This window comes from Loxodonta africana, chromosome 7 (assembly GCF_030014295.1).
Source record: "Loxodonta africana isolate mLoxAfr1 chromosome 7, mLoxAfr1.hap2, whole genome shotgun sequence".
Taxonomy (NCBI): Eukaryota; Metazoa; Chordata; class Mammalia; order Proboscidea; family Elephantidae; genus Loxodonta; species Loxodonta africana.
Genome location: NC_087348.1, coordinates 31,008,323 through 31,023,491, shown reverse-complemented (window position 1 = coordinate 31,023,491; position 15,169 = coordinate 31,008,323). Strand labels below are relative to the sequence as shown.

At 36.6% G+C, this 15,169-nt stretch overlaps 1 pseudogene; it reads left to right on the top strand.

Annotated features, from left to right (window-relative positions):
• Window positions 1-5,037: 5,037 nt before the first annotated feature.
• Window positions 5,038-6,448, top strand: LOC100662260 (olfactory receptor 5M8-like; annotated as a pseudogene).
• The last annotated feature ends 8,721 nt before the right edge of the window (window positions 6,449-15,169 follow it).

Here is a 15,169-nt window from a genome sequence, read left to right as displayed (position 1 = left end):
AATGCCCCACAGAACAAAGATGGTGAGACTTTGTCTCAAATATTTTGGGCATGCTATCATGCAGGATGAGGCCCTGAAGAAGGACATCATGCCTGGTAAATAGAGGGTCAACTTAAGAGAGGTACTAGAATGAAGTGTAAATGAATAAGTTCATAACTTTGAGATTGTAAATATCTCTTAAACCAAACAGAAATTATGATACATTGGACTGTTTTCAAGTTAAGAAGAATCATTATCAAAAGGCAAAACTAAAATAACGGAAAGGCAAGTTACGGATTGGGACAAGATAACAGCGATGTGCTTATCTGATGAAAGTCTCATATCTAGAATATTTTATATAAAACTTCTATGAGTAAATAAACAAACCAGATAACTTAGCAAATGATATGAACAGGCAATGTTGTAAAAAACGGTGTGAGAAGGGTGTCTGACCTCCTTTCTCTTCACAAGGGTGGAAGGGGAATTAAGATCAACAGCCCAAGGCTGATTCCTATGAGGCAAAGATCAGACATGCTTCCTCTCTCCACCATCTTTTCCAATTCTGATACCGACCATTCCTCCCTTGGCCTTCTCTACAGTTCTGCTGGGTTCACTAATTCATTGCAATGGCCACACAGAAGTCATAGACAATACTCATGATTATGGGGTTTATTAGGGAATTAAAAAAAAAAAAAACCCATTGCCGTCGAATTAGCAGTTACAATTCAGGCTCAGGAACACTCAGGATACAGTTCTTCCATCAGGACAGCTTCTTCTCAGCCGTGCTCACAGGCATACCTCTTTCCGGCCCTAGGCCTCTGCTCTGTTTAGGCAAGTGTTACAAAGTTCTCTCATCCCCTGCCAATAAGTGCCCAGGTGCACCTCACTCTGCCAATAAGCAGTGACTCAGAGGCTCAGCTTTCTTGCTCCATGGGCTGGAAGCTTTCTGTGTGGCCTCCTGCTGGTCTCTCCTGTCACTGTTTCTCACTGTCTTCAGGGTTACAGCTTGCTCTCTGTCTCCTGGGCCCAGAAGCTTTTCAATGGAGGGATCCCAGGCCCAAAGGATGGGCTCTCTACACCTGTTTGTTCTTCTTTGGTGGTGGTGGGATCCTCTCTTTCCTGCCTCTGGAATGGCTCACCACAGGACCAGCAGGATAGCAAAAACTAACTAAACCCTATCGCAACAATTGCCCTATCTGCACAGCGCCTCCCAATTACCTGGGTGGGAGTTATAAGACCATGGCGAAAAAGTCCACGCAAAAGTGACCCATTGCACTGCAACTGCACAAAGGATATTCAAAAAAGTAAATAAACTTATGAGAATGTGTTCAACTTCAGTGGCCTCTAGAGGAATGCAAGTTACAATTACATTGAAATATTGTTACCTATGCACACATTCCAGGATGGCAAAAACAAAACAAAAAAATCTATAATATTAATTATTAATGAGAAACTAGAACAATTGTATCTCTCGTATAATGCAGGGAGCAATACACATTGATATAACTAGTGTGGAAAACTAGTTGGCAGTATTTACTTAAACTGAACATACACATACCCTATAAACAAGCAATTCCAGTCAGTATGTAACAAGCAGAAATGCATAAATAGAATCATAAAGACATATTCACAATTTTTTTTTTTTTTTTTTGCTTGTTCTTTTGTAAAAGCCAAATCTGGAAGTAGGTTAAATATCTATCTCTAGCAGTAAGGATACATAAATTCTGGTATAGTCATGCAATGGAATACTATACAGCAATGAGAGTGAGATTTTTTCCTGTACTTATCATGGTCTTCAAGCAGTGAAAGACTGAACATTAAAATATATATACATATGTATATACTATATGTTTCCAATGACATAAATTCAAAAAGAGACAAAATTAAGTAATTTATTGTTTCAAAAAGTTATTGTGCTTGGCTGCTAACATTCAAGTTGGAGGTTCAAGCCCATGTAAAAATGCCTCAGAAGAAAGGCCTGGCAGATCTATTTCCAAAAAAGTTAGCCGTTGGAAGCTACATGGGGTGCAGTTCTATTCTGTCACACACGGCATCGTCAGCAGTCAAAGACGACTCCATGGCGAGTGATTACACTGTGACAAGTTAGGATAAGGCTGATTTCAGATGTAGGGACTGAGAAATGGCACGGGGAGGTCTTCTGGGGTGCTGCTGATGTTCTACTTTTAGATTTAGGGGCTTCTTATACAAATATTTTCCCTTTGCCGACATTTATGGAGTTCTACACTTAGGATTAGTGCATATTTTCTATATAAATATCAGACTTCTTATATGAAGATTGCTTAAAATTAACAACAAATAATACGAGGCCTCAAGCAACAAAAGATTCATTCCAATATAATGAATATTTATACTGTGAGGGAGTTAGGAAATATAATATCCTAGGAGGAGGAAATATAACTTTGATACAAAGTGTTACAATAGTGTTGAAGAAACAATACCCAAAGACTGGATTAAACTGAGATTATAGCGGTTAGGGCGATGCAATCCGAGAGTCCACTGCAGACATCAGTGATGCGGTATGGGCCTCCCAATGTAGAAGAAAAACGTTGAGACTGACTATAAAGGAGAAGAGCCCTAAGGAGTGGTTGGCTTCCATGTTAAATCTGCTTTTTCCTCAATTGTTATTTCTCCAGAGAACTCCATCAGCAAAAACAATTTTCTCACAAAGTAATTGCTTCAGCTTCACACATTTGTGAAATGCCTTAGGGAAAGGAATCAACGTATAAATTCTCCCTAAGTTATTCACTGAAGGAGTCATTATTCACTGTAAGGACAGCTCTTCCCTTATATGTAGGTAGGTTTCTTTATTCTGCACGTGTTCATAATCATGAAAACGTTATCTACTTATGCAATGCTATGTATTGTCAGAATTAGATTGGTTGAGATGGTTAAATGACTAGACGAGAAGAAGAATGCCAAATACAAGGAAGTATAGACGTTTAGTATCTAAATTACTTTTACTTACAAAAGTGATTAGGAATCCCAGAGCATACAAAATATATGAAATCTTATGCTCTGGAATCTACCATTTAATAAAAATGATAGTTCGCATTTATTAAAGGCTTGGCACATATTAGGCACAGTGCTATACATATTGCATACTTTATTTTTGTGTAATTTCTAAAATCACCCTGTGAGGCAGTACTTTCATTAATGCCATTTTGCAGTAGAAGAAACTTAAGCCCAGAACTATTAAGAAACATGTTTCAGACTATTCATATGAGAAGGGCTGAAGCCAGGAGATGAATTTAACTGGTTGATGCCATAGCATTTTTCACTAGGACACTCCACTATACATAACAGTATATTTCTTCTGCTCCAAACCTGGGGAAACAATATTATTGTGTCCATGAGGGACAGAATACCATAAGATTGGTTTGAAAGTCAAATAAGTGAATATTTATAGAGCTTGTAGATCGGAACTTGGCATATAAGACCCTATGTTAAGTGCTTGTTAAAGTTAAATTAGTAATAAAAATGAAATTCAGAATAAGGAATTTATTCAAGAGGTAGGACAGTATTTGAGAAATGTCCATCTACAGAGTCCATGAACTGATTTTTTGCTAAGACTACTGGAGTTTTACTGACACATAGTGCTTTGTATGGTCTAATCCTACATGGGTGCATGCATTTGTAATAGTACTTCAGCTTGTGAGTTTAAGGTACAGTGCATTTTTATGAATGTAAATTTTATCTAAAAAAAAAAAGTAGAGCAGGAAACAAGCTAAAGAGTGATGGGAGATTGACATGTAAGAATGGATGAGGCAACATCATTACTATGATGAAATGGAGAAAACCCAGATTTAACTTGAAGTTATATGAATCACAAACTAAACCTTTGTTTAGTCATCCATATTTAAAGAACAGTCTTCTCTTACTGGGTATTCTTAGTGAGTAAAGATGATCTACATAGAAAAAGAAACATCCACATTTCAGTTATCAAATTTGTTAGCTTTTTTTTTTTTTTCTTTGTTGCAAACAACAGTAGTCAGTTTTGGGTATCCTAAGCAAAAGGTAACTGTTCAGGAAGAATACTGTGATTTCCCAACTCAATGTGGAGCTGGAAGACCAGTCTTAGAGAACAGATAGCATCTCATGGAGTTCTGGAGCCCAGGAACCTGGAACCACACATGACCAGTGTTCTTTTGCAGGATCAGTCTGGTCTTTAAGCCTCCAATGCAATCAGTTTGATGCAAAAATATTTTATCCACCTTGAATAACTCATTTACTGAATTAAGATAACCAGGGACAAGCCTGTGATCCATGCATATTTCTGTCTGAACCAAGGATCCGATGCCTCAGAGGTGATAATGGAAACCAGTAGTGTGTGGCCAAGACTAGAGAATTTTCATTACTGTTCTACTCCATACCAAAACCAAATTTGTTGCCATTCAGTTGATTGTGACTCATAGTGATCCTATAGTTCTATTCCATAAAACAGGGAATTCCCTTAATAGAATGATAATGGAGTGCTAATGGTGGAATAATTTAAATGTTGAAGAACTCCCAAAATGCAAATATTTTAAAATTCTTCCAAATAATACAAAAAAAAAAAAAATTCTCCACACTCAACCTGCCAAGTCCCTAATCCAATGATTCTGGACCAAAACAAACAAACCCGTTACTACAGTCCATTCTGACTCACAGAGACCCTATAGGAAAAATAGAACTGCCATATAGGGTTTCCAAGGAGCACCTGGTGGATATGAATTATCGATCTTTTGGTTAGCAGTCATGCTCTTAACTACTGCACCACCAGGGCTCTGCATCATCAAACTAACCCAGCTTTATTACTAAGAATTCTCAAGTAGGGAACTGGTTGGGTAAAAACTATTGAAAAACAAAAACAAAGTGATTGGAGCTAATATTATCCTTTGATACCTTGTCCTTTCCTATCAACTCATCCTCTGCTCTCATTATTATTGGGAATAAGGAAATTCTTCAGTCCGGAAGGTTATCTTTTGGGCCAGATCTTCTCAAGACTGAGCAGCATTTCCTTCTGTTGTACCAAGGGTTGCTATGAGTCAGAACTAACTCAACAGCACTTAACAACAATAGGGCCATAAAATACCTTTGCCAAATAAAAAAGAGAGGCAGAGGAAGAGAAGGAGAGAAGTGAGTAAAGAGGAAATAAATCTAAGCAAAGTAGGAGTGAGTAGAAAGGGACAGGGAAAAGATAAAACAGGAAAAATAGAGAACTATCTAGCAGTTCTACTGTGTCCTGTAGGGTCGCTATGAGTCAGAATCGACTCGACAGTGCTGGGTTTGGATCTATGACAAAACAGAAGCGAGCTCTTTTGAATGCCACCAGTTTTCAATCTCTAACTGGGATTGAGTTTACCAAGAACAAAAATCAGTAGAAATGAATTGAGGAAAACATGCTAAGAAGAAAGGAAAGAAATTTGGTAAGAAGTCATTATTGTAATTTTGAAAATCATGCCATAAACCAACTAAAATAAAATTTCCATCTCTCATCCAAGGAAATTATGAGAAGAAACTTCACTTCAGTGAGTGAATTCTTTCTCCTGGGACTGATCAATCGTGTAGAATTACAGATTGTCTTCTTCCTGCTGTTTCTGACCATTTACATGGTCACGGTGGCAGGGAACCTGGGCACGATTATATTCATCCAGATCAATGCCCGGCTCCACACACCCATGTACTTTTTCCTGAGCCACTTATCTTTGTGGATCTGTGCTTCTCCACCAATGTGACTCCAAAGATGCTGGAGCTTTTCCTCTCAGAGAAGAAAACCATTTCCTATTCTGCTTGTCTGGTGCAGTGTTACTTTTTTATTGCCTTGGTCCATGTGGAGATCTATGTCTTGGCTGTGATGGCCTTTGACCGGTACATGGCCATCTGCAACCCTCTACTTTATGGCAGCAAAATGTCCAAGAGTGTCTGTACATCCCTCATCACAGTGCCTTATGTGTATGGAGCTCTCACTGGGCTGATGGAGACCATGTGGACCTACAACCTGGCCTTCTGTGGCCCCAATGAGATTAACCACTTCTACTGTGCTGACCCTCCACTGATTAAGCTGGCTTGTTCTGACACTTACAACAAAGAGACATCAATGCTTGTTGTGGCTGGGTGTAACCTTTCCTTTTCACTCCTCATTATCCTTGTTTCCTATCTTTATATTTTTCCTGCCATCCTGAGGATCCGCTCTACAGAGGGCAGACACAAAGCTTTCTCTACCTGTGGCTCCCATCTGACAGCTGTCACCATATTCTATGCAACTCCTTTTCTTATGTATCTCAGACCCCCCTCAAAGGAATCTGTGGAACAGGGGAAAATGGTGGCTGTATTTTATACCACGGTTATCCCCATGTTGAACCCCATGATTTATAGCCTTAGAAATAAAGATGTGAAAGAGGCATTCACCAAAGGGCTGTTGAGAAAAAAACTACTTTCTTAACACATCTCATTATTTATTGTCCCCAAGGGTTTTTCTAGACCCATTTGTCAAGGTTTAGGACACAACCTGTGATGAAATGGGAAACCAGGTATACCAAGGTATAATTCTGCATTTTTAAATTATATTTTAATAACATAAACATATAAAATAAAATGTTGATTACAAAGGTTTACATGCTTGTTAGAGTCATTCATTTTGTTAGTTTTTTTCAGTTTTTGACTTTTAGGCATCTAGTGGAATGGCATTTCTAGTATCTTTGGTAGTGTGTGGGGGCATGTGGCTATTTATGGACAATGAGTTGGGTTAGAGGTCATATGTGTCACTTGTCATTTGAGCATTTAATTGTGAGAAACCCCTGTTGTTACCTTTTTTTTTCTTTCTTTTGTGGCTATCACCGATACTTAAGATGGTATCTGCTAACTGAGTTTGGGATCTTGAGGGAGGAGACGTAGAACAGGGCCCTCGGTCAACTCACAATGAAAATGTAGAATGGATGAGAAATACTCTTTGTTTTTATAAACTGCTATGTTTTCTTGACTTTTCTTGTTTCCACATCATAAAGTAGCCTCTTTTGACTTATACAAATATTAATCACACAAAACCCAAATGTGCAGAAATACGGACATAGAAAGTGAATACCCCAAACCTTCAAAGAAATTTTGGTGTTTTGTTTGTGGTCTTCTACTCTTTTTATCTGTTTTTAAATATATGTTTATGTTTAATTACAAAAAATATGAGTACTATTTAAAATCATTAATATAAACCATTTACATAGTTTGAAATATTAAATGCTATACAAGGCCCACAAACAAATAAATCATAGGATCCCATTTCTCTTCTCCCCACCCCCAAATTCCTGTGGGTAGCACCTTCTGGTTATTATTTTTTTCTGATACTTACCTGTATATTTTTAATTATATGCTGTATTTCTGTTTATTGGTTTTTAAACTGTGGATGTCATCAATTGGTGTTATTAAAAAGAAGGTATTGACATTCTTTTACCAATTCTTGCATTCCCACTCCACCTTCACTACTTCTTTCTGCTCATGTTTACAACAGAGTCACATTTGAAGTTTTTGTTAAATCGATAAAAATCGATAGTTAATATTAAAGTTACTATGAGTATATAAGTCAGAATCGACTCGACAGCAATGGGTTTATGAGTACATAATCAGCAATCAGATGAGTTAAGTAATGCTCTATGAATGGAATTATTTGGTTTTCACAGAGCTAATAAAACTACGGATTCCTGTATAGGGCAAAGAATTAAGTACTTGGCTACTAGCCAAAAGATTGTCAGATTGAACCTACCTAGAGGCACCTTGGAAAACAGGCCTGGTATTTAGCTTCCAGAAGGTCATAGCCTTGAAAACCCCATGCAGCCCACTTCTATTCTGATACACATGGGTTCGCTATACGTTGGAATCAAGTTCATGACAACTAACAACAATACAGCAGTAGAGTTACATTTTGGAGGGAAGAAGAATCAGACACCAAAACACCAAATCAAACAATGAAATCGTTTTAGGTACTGGTAAGTGTTCTGAGGAAGTAAAGTAAGACATTGTGGAAGAAAATGTCAGGGTGGGAAGTGTGGGTCATGCTAATGTGTTATTCTGCATGGAAAGGGAAAGTCTTTTGGAGGAGGTGACATTGGATTGAAGCCTAAATGATGAGAAGAAGACAAACATAAGCAGATCTTTGGGAAGCATATCCAGCAGAAATGATAACAAGTACAGTGCTTCAGGAATGAACCTGACTTGTTGGGGTAGCAGAAAAAATGACAATGTGCCTGGGGCTTAATAAATGGGGGAAATAATAGGAGGAGTTGCAGTCAGAAAGGTGGCCCCTTTGTTTCTTGCATGATGCTGCAGATTTCCAGAGTTGACATGGCAAATGGACTGCAACTTCGTGCTTATGTGTCTGTTTTTAGTTGCTGCCACTTGATATGTGGCTGACATTCCATCAAGTTAGACAAGATGAGAGAATCACTAATTTGCTTAACCAAGACTTATTATTATTATTATGATTCCTTTTGCAGCAGAGGGAATTTTATGTAACATTTAATGGCCTTTCTACTGGCAGCTCCAGGTTACCTCCACAGTCTCCCTTACCAATCGTTTATGATTCAGCTGAGGCATTGCCCCCTTCAGCAAGATTTCTCTAATACATTTTGGCTGTGTAGTTACCACATCCAGATTCACCATGGGTTTAAAATTCTATCATTGGATTTATAACGTAGTATTGTAATTAAATGTGTGTACATCAGTTTCTTCAATTTTTCTAGGAGGAGACTGTGCCTTTTAATCTTTTTATCTTTACTACCTTAAATTAGTGCCTGATACAGAGATGATGCTTAATGTACTTTCCTTGAATGAGTATGAAGTTGTCTATTTCTTCCTCTTTATGTATCTGCATTATCTATGACCAAATATATATATATATATATATGTATGTGTATATATATATATTTTTTCATTGTGGTAATACTGTATCCCATTCTAACATGTAATCAAGGCAGAACAGTAGATGTTCACTTTGGATTAGTAAAATCAGCTCTTTATCCCATTCTGTATGTCAGATGAATGGCCTGCTGCAATCACATTGAGGGGAATCTTTTCTTAGCGGGCTTTTAAGAATATAATTTTACTGGCACAAGACAGGGTTGATTACACACTGTTGTTGTGTGCCATCCAGCCGAATGTGACTCACAGTGGTGCTATAGTGACCCTGTGTCCTTTATCATTGGATGGACACAGATAATAGTGAACACTGAACCATAATGAAAGAATTTCAGGGAAATAATTCTGAGCAATGACTCTTCGTGACAATGCATCTTCCTTGAGATGCATTCAAAATTACATACTACTATAGGAAAACAACTTCTAGCTTTTATTGTCTTCACCGATATTTCATTTCAATCTTCATAATAATGTTATAGTTCAAAAACCAAATACATAGTGCAGTAAAGTAACTTTCAAGAAATATAAACTAGGCAGACTGGGAGAGAAAAAAGGGAATGGATGAGTTATGATTTGAGGTGTTGGGCAACAGAAGGGACTCCATTACTGCTTAGACAGGAAGATATTTGGTGAGAACTTGGCCAACTTGGGTCAAGAAAGTACCAAATGTGTAACAGAATAAACCCTCTTCATGATCTTCATATATTTAAGCTCACTGGGAAAACCCTGCCTGTGGACAGAAATTCATAAACTTTCTTTATGTGCAGTAAATGACTATTTTGTGGGCTGCTTTGTCCTCACCAGCCATCCCAAGATTCACGTCACCTGTTAAGACATCCTCCTCAGCTCTTTTGCTCTTAACAAAAAAATTTGCTTCACATCAGCACAGGATGGTGTGAAGGGAAGGAAATTGGTTTTGGAGCTATTCAGCCTTGGGTCTGAATCCCAGTTCTATGACTGATTTATAAATTGTGTGAGCTTAGAAAAATTGCCTCCCAGCATTAGTTTATTCACCTGCAAAATGTGTATAATAACATGCATCTGGTGTGTTTTTTTTGTGAATAATAAATCATATGTGTAAAACACCTTTTCCTCAATTATTTGAGGCATATCTTCTCTGGGCTCAATTGTGGACCCCATGTTAGCCACTTTCTCCAAACATGGGAGTCATGACACAAAGAATGAATTAAATATGTTGATCAATCTTTCATTCGTTTAACACCACTTATGTATTAAATTCCATGTCAGACACTGTTTTTGTCATTAGCAGGTCATCTATTTCTCCCTCTTGTGACCTGCCATAGCACTTTGAGTTTTTGTTCTGAAAACTGTGCGATGGTTAAGTTCTCTGCTGCTAATCCAAACGTTGGAGGTCCCAATCCACCAGCCATTCTGCAGAAGAAAAGACCTGGCAACCTGCTCCAGTAAAGATTAAAAAATTACAGCCTAGAAAACACTATGGAGCACTTCCACTCTTTTCTATAGGGTCTTTCTGAGTCTGAATCGACTTGGAGGCACATAACAACAACAACACTACAATGTTTGTACCTATGTATGCACATATTTACATATTTTAGAGAGCCCATCAATTTGCAAACTCCTTCATATCAAGACTATCTTTTTTGTTTGTATTCTCCATTCTAAGCAGCATTGAATTTTTCACTTAGTGTATGTTCAGTATATACCAAGTATAACAAACAATATAGACCTTGAAATGTTGAGAACAATTACTTGGATTTGGTTTAATGAGAAATTAAGAGTATCCTCAGAGTAATTTAGGCTCGATATATAGAACTGGCTAACATGCTGCCCTAGTACTTGGAGAAGACAGTGGCTTTGAATCCCAGTGAAATGTGAAATATGTTTTATTTTATTTCCTAATATCCTCATTCAAGAAAGTATAGTAGTACCAATTAGAATATCTCCTTTTGAGTGTATTCTCTACTGGGATTCCACTTCTAATTGCTTCTTCTTTATGCACTTGAGATTCTCCTGAAATAGCTGTTGACATCAATAACTTGGGTATAAGTCCTCCAGTACTGGGCAGAATTTGACCCCTGAGGTCATCACAATACCCCCAAGGAGACACCCATCTTTTCACAGGTAAAGGGGGAAATACGTTTGTATATTGGTTTTCAAAACCTAGTAATTTTTGTGTCCTTTTCATTAAATTGTGTACGTTTTAGATAGTGATGTATTGAAATACTTTTGAGGAAAATTTGTAGAATTCATTTTCCATGAAAAAAAATCAATGGGGTGTTTGCTTTGATCTGTCTTGCACTTTTAATATACTTCCTGCTATTTTTTTAATTTGAAACATCCTGGTAGAATTCCATAGTAAGTTTCTCCAACAGATGTTTTGTTAATTCCCCAGTAATAATTTCTTGTAGTATGACCATTTTCCTAATATTGTCAATTTCCATAAGAAAAGAACAACCTGGAAATAATTTAGGGCTATGTAGATACATTCATTTTTTTTTCAAATTTTCTCACCTCTAAGAAGTAACCAAAAAAAAAAAAAAAAAAATCCATTGCAATTGCTACTCATATAAGAGTAGAACTGCTCATGGGGTTTCCAAGGAGAAGCTGATGGATTCGAACTACTGACCTTCTGGTTAACAGCCACAGCACTTAATCATTGTGCCATAAGGTATTTAAACAGGCCTTTCCTTGTGAGTTCTAAACGTATGGGAACATTGTCTCTTAGTTTTATTATTTGGAGCTGAGGGGTTTGGACTAGATCTGGAAGTCTCTTTTGGTTCTCTCATTTTATAAGATTGTGGTTCTTTACACTGACTTGTTACTGTCCAGGACTGAGTTTTTCACAAGCAATAGTTGCTACCCTAATGCATTTTTACCCCCACAATATTATTCTTGTTTTTGCTTTTCAACCAAGGTCCTTGAGATAGGAGTCAATCCTAATCATACTCAAGGAACTAAATTGAGTGAAGGGCCTTTTAACACGAAGTTAATGAAGAGGGTTCTATCTCTCTAGGCTATGCACGTAGTTGTAGAATCATTTCTGACTTATCTTGAAGGCTGTCGACTGTATTTGAGCATTCACCCTGGGTGTTTCTTGCTCCCCAGCAGCAGCCTTGCAGTCCTTCTGCATCGTCAATATCTAGCTATTAGTTGTTTCTGTTTGTCATAGTTCCACAGTTCTAGAATTGAAATGATTAATGATCATTGGCTTACACTAAAAGTGACATGTCCCTATGACCAGTGAGACACCATTTTATTCTAAGGGTAGTGATCTTTTCACAGTTGCAAAGCTCTTAAAAGACTAAGTCAATACTAGAACCAAGATTTTGGGCTGAAGAAATAGCTTACGGGCTGAGAGCAGCAAAAAGAGCTCTTGGTTTTCTTCTTGCTAATTAAGTCACAATTCCTAGGCACTGTCCTAGATTCTAGAGCCCTGGTGGTGCAGTGGTTAAGAGTTTGACTGCTGATCAAAAGGTCTACAGTTTGAATCTACCAGCTGCTCCTTGGAAACCCTATGGGGCAATTCTACTGTGTCCAGTACGGTCACCAAGAGTTGGAATCAACTCTACAGGTTGTTGTCCTGGATTCTTGGCTCAAATTTCTTCCTATTCATAACAGATCATTGATACCTTGACTGTTTGTCTTTCCTTTCATGCCTCCATTTCTTTGTTAGAATGCCTGTTATCAGTACCTCATTTGTACCTGTTATCTGTACCTCAATAAGAACTTCAGTTCATCTCCTGTTTATTCATATGTTTCTTCCAGTAGCCCATAGTGCATGCCAATCACTGAAGCAGAATAGGTAGGGAATAATATTAGAATTTTTTACCTTTTTTTTGCAACAGTTACCTTTCCACAAGAAGTCCATTCATCTAAGAGAAATCAGTGGACTTTCCTAGGAAAGTAGCACATTACAGAGGAAAATCACTAGACTTGGAGCTAGAATATCTGAGTCCTTTTCTGCTTCTTCCGTTTCTGTGCTCTGAGCTTGGGCTGTAATATACTTTCTCAGCCTGATTACTCGCTTACCTAAGTCTATTGCTTCTATCTTGTCCACCACTTTCTTTCAAGCAATCAGCACTGTGTCTGGAACATGAAAGATGACCAGTAATTATAAACATTCATGCAGAAATTAATGAATACTCACAAGGTCATACAAAGTGAGTTAAAGTGCTTTTTGAATTATAAAATTTCATGATAATAATTGTACACTTGTTGGAACACTGTAATTTTTAATAGCTAAGAAAATGACATTTGAAATTAGAGGTTCAAGGAACCATTTTGAGTTCCTCAGATGTGAAATGAAATAAAGTAATACCTATTTCAAAGGGTTTTTATTGGAATTGAATGAGATAATATATGCAAAATATGCTAGTATGGTGCTTGGAACATAAGTCATCATTTTATCAGTAGTAATACTTATTATTTTCTCATTTTTTCTTCAAGAAAGAAAATTAGTCAGGCCAATTAGTTCCATTGATATTACCAGGGCAGATATAAAGAATGAAGTAATATTCATATTGATTTCCTTAGTCTGCTCAGAAGGGGTCAGAGGTTTTATACTGCTTTCTGACAAGTTTTCTGGTAATGACATAAGCTAATGTCAGAATTGTCACTTGAAAAAAGAACAGTTAGATGTGAACTTTATTCTATGTAATTCTTAGACTATGAAATTTTTTTATAAATTAATTGAGATACTAATGTATTAATATTTTTAACTTTTATCTTGATGTATTATATATTTAATATAATTTGTGACAAATTCAGCAAAATACATGTACCCTCTATGTAATAAGAAAAAAATGTATTAGGAATATACTTACATATTACCACTATGCAGACTTAGAAATTATTTCTGTAGAATGTGAGGTAAAAATGTAATTTAATATTTTATCTGGCTAAATAAATTAAGCAACAATTATTGAAATAATCCTGGTCTGAAATACAACTTTTGTCATATATCTAGCTACGTATGTGTGCAGATCTATTTCTAGAATTTCTGTTCTAATACACTGGCCAATTTTTCCAACTTGGTGTCAATAACACACTGTCTTTAATACTAGAGATTTATAGTGATTCTTCGTGTGTAATGATAAACTTCCTGCTTTTTTTTTTTGGAAGATATTCCTTAGTCTTAACTTTTTCACATAAGTATTAGAATCAGCTTACCTGAAAAAAAAAAAAAATCTTTTTAGGTTTTTGATTGGAATTGAGTTGGCTACATAGATAATTTTTGGAGATTATCTCTTTGCAATATTGAATCATCTCTTCAGTGAACACAGCATACTTCTCCATTTTTTAGATCTTTTTAAGTATAAACCAAAAAAACCAAACCCAGTGCCGTCAGGTCGATTCCCACTCATAGCGACACTATAGGACAGTAGAATTGCCCCTTAGAGTCTCTAAGAAGCACCTGGTAGATTCAAACTGCCGACCCTTTGGTTAACAGCGGTAGCACTTTACCACTATGCCACTAGGGTTTCCTTTTTAAATATAGATCCTGTAAAGTAAAATAAATTTTTACCTGTCATTTTTTTATATTGATTTCTTTGTGCCTTATAATTTTTGTTACTCTTGTACATGATGTCTATGTAAAATTATTTTCAAACCTCTTACATAGGAATAAAATTGAATTTTGTGTATTGATCCTATACCAAAAACCAAACCAAACTTGTTGTCATCAGGTGGATTCCGACTCACAGAGACTCTAGAGGATGCAGTATTTCTAACATTTGTTTGTACATTATTTGGCATTTTATATTTAGATTTAAAGTTTTGTGGGTAATGAAAGTTGTTTTCAAGTGCTACTTTGTTTATTATCTTCATACACTAGCTATGTCTTCCAGTTCAACATTCAATAGGAATATTCAGCAGAAATTGTGATTGTCTTTCTCTTATTTCTGATTTTCATGGGATGTTACCAATACTTCTCCAAGAAAATATAATGCTTTTCAGGTTAAGGAGGTTTTCTTCTGTATCTAAGTTTCTATTCTCTAAACAATAATTGAGTGTGAAATTTTATGTAGTAATTATTTGTATTTCATAATATGATTGTTTTATTTTTTTTTAATGGGGCGAATAGCATTTACAGAGATACATACTTATGAGTTGTCAGCGTATACATTGTACATAATGCCATGAAAGCGATGATTTCATCAAACAAATGATGGTATAAAGTGAAGAGTAGAGGTCTAAAGACTGAGCCCTATGCCTCCCCAACCCCATTTGGAACATACACCTCATTGAGGAAGACAACAAGGTATCATAAAGCAACTGAGAAGGAGTGACCACTAAGGTAGGAGGA